We start from the raw sequence: 2,800 nt of genomic DNA, 5'->3' as shown, positions 1-2,800 counted from the left end.
AATTCTTGAGTGCTCAGTCCTGAAGTGACAAAGAAATTCTGACAGTAAACACAATCCAGGCAGCAACTACATTTCTCCAAAATGTATTTGGCAAAGCAAGCTGATATTATATGAATGTAGTTTGTTCGATACGGACAGGGCAGCATTCATTGTTGTGCTTGGATACCTGCAGTGATAGAACAACCAGGCTTATCCTGCCAACAGATATACTGTAAATGCTAATTGTCAGACAGTAAGCACTATATTTGTGTTGCAGAGCGCCCACTTAGAGGCCCATGATAGGCGTTTAACCACTTGAGAAAAGTCTTGCCGTCTACCATCTAACTCCCAGTTAGAGTCATCCCTCACGCTCTTCCCACTATGTTTCAGCCTAATTAATGTCAAAATGGAGTAAAAACAATTAAGGATCTGTCTCCAAAAGTTTGTTGCTTTCTTTTTCACTCGCATTGAGGCAAGCAGAAACTCTTAATGGCTGGTAAACATCTTTTGATTGTCTGATTGTCTCTCAGGACTGTGAGTGTACTGTAGCTGAGCGGAGAGGAGGACAACTGAGGAGGAATAATTCAGCGCTCATCTAAACCAAAGAGAAAAACATCTGTGCTGAAAGGAACCGCAGCTTCCCCCACGCAGACGAACAACATTTTCCAGATTCACAATTAGATCTTCTTACATTTCCTCATTTCACTCACTTGCTTATTCTGTAGCCAGTCACCAGTGATGATAAGGCACCTGCCATGAGTTCAGCCAACAATGCTCAAAAGCCTAAAAAATGAAACCGAGTAACGGACTGGATGAACCATGCTGACTGACACTCAGGTGTGGCTATTTCATTTCATTAACCTTCATGGCTGTTATTAAAAAGCATGATTTCACACGTTTCTTCTTCTTTTTTTTTAAGGACAATGTTTAGCAACTGCTCCTTTACATCTGTGAAAGTTTGGTATTATAGTTTTCAAGAGAAACCATGGGTGGCTAATTAAGATGCCATACTTAATGTCACTAAAATGACACCTTCACACAGATCTGAAAGTGAGAGTTGCCGCAGTCTGAAGCAAGTTTTTAAGTGGGAGTTTGTGCTCATAATGAGATAATGACTGCTGCCTGTGAGAGCAACTTTAAGATTTATTAAAGGAAATCACATCGCTGCTGCAGGCTATATAACTCAAGTTGAAACATATACTTCATTATGATCGTTCTTTCATATTTATGAACAGATGAATATATGCTCCATCATCACTGCATTGCTGTTTTTGGTGTGAGGCAACAGAAGAGGCTGCAGTGAGGAGCTATATATTGAATTATGGCTATACTATGTTCACACTGCAGGTCTTTACAGACACACACACACACACACGCTTTATAAGGGAAAAGCCTTCATATCTTTATTACAGCGTACCCTCTGTTGGAAGCCAACATGTTAACATACACAGCATGGCATGAAGTTACAAAATAAGAATAGAATAAATAAAACATAAACTGGAGCCTTGATGTTTGGTGAACTTTGACCCGAAAATTTCTGCTGTTGAACAGTAGCCAGCTGTCTGTCTTGTCTCTGACGACCTTTTAGAGTCACAAATTAAGGAAGCTATCATAGTAAGCTTTTTTAGCAGAAGTGAAAACTTTTTTCCCTCTTTAGCAAAACTCTTTTTAGCAGATGGGAACGACACAGCACAGAGAAAGAAGGAGGCTTGACGAGCTATTGTGACTGATGAGTATTAGCATGTTCCGGCTTGCAAGGGTGACCATATTTTTAAGTGTTTCATCATCAGCATTTCATCAGGATGGGGGACAATTATTTCAGCACACACCTACCAAGCCCACTTGGACAGCATGAATGCAGGTTACAACTTTACAAAAGCTAGGAGTTAGACTCATGGAGCATTTTAGAAAAGAGAGAGACTTTCTCTTCGGCATGACGGCTAACCGTTAGCAAACTGACTTCTGTCAGAAAGAGCTGCAGAGTTGTGGCCTATGATGTTTGCCTATGACTCATTGGCTCATACTCCGTCCAAGTAACAGAGAGTTCCTGGGATTATTAACTCGAATGTAGTTTAAGAATGTCAAACATACCTTAATAAACAACTGTAAAGTAATTACAGTAATGGGTCAAATCACATTATGCTAAGGTGTCATTTAGTAATAGCATCCAACACTGCCAGCCTGTAGAGTATCTACAATCCTTGTAACATGCAACAGTAAAAATCTGATTTTGCCCTGCACGCGATCTCAGGCAGTGTATTTGCTTTGTGGAGAGGCATGCCAGAACAGTGAGGCATCTTCCAAGAGGACTCTCCCCCTGAAAATATGATTAATGAGCTGACAGCCATCAACCTTCACAGCCCTCACTGCTTTCATCCAAGGCCAATAAATGTGCTCTAAGCAACAAAATACAAAGTCTCAGAAACGGTGACATCCACAGTGTAAATCCGAAAAGAAATTCCAACAGCTGTCTTTTGTGTGCGCATGTATTTTTATAATATCAAAGGAAACTCCCCTCTGGGCCAGATATGCTGCAGTGACACAATTACAAAGCAAAGCGCTTGTATACAGGAATACACAAATGCATATAAAAATGCTTGAGTGGTTTTAATTGCATAGGACTGGGAAATAACTACGGCATAAGGCAGAATTATGTAAAGATTAACTATTTCAAACCATCTGAATGCATGGAGCTGAGATCCAGAGCTGCTTCAGAAGTGATACATTATTCAGTGAGAGTTTTGCTTTAACTGTTTTTCTCTGAGTTCAGCTGAAATCCATTCTTCTCTGGTGTTTAAGTCCTAAGACAGGAACTGCTTTC

Source organism: Chelmon rostratus, chromosome 14, assembly GCF_017976325.1.
Source record: "Chelmon rostratus isolate fCheRos1 chromosome 14, fCheRos1.pri, whole genome shotgun sequence".
NCBI lineage: Eukaryota > Metazoa > Chordata > Actinopteri > Chaetodontiformes > Chaetodontidae > Chelmon > Chelmon rostratus.
Note: the sequence above shows the minus strand (reverse complement) of the source record.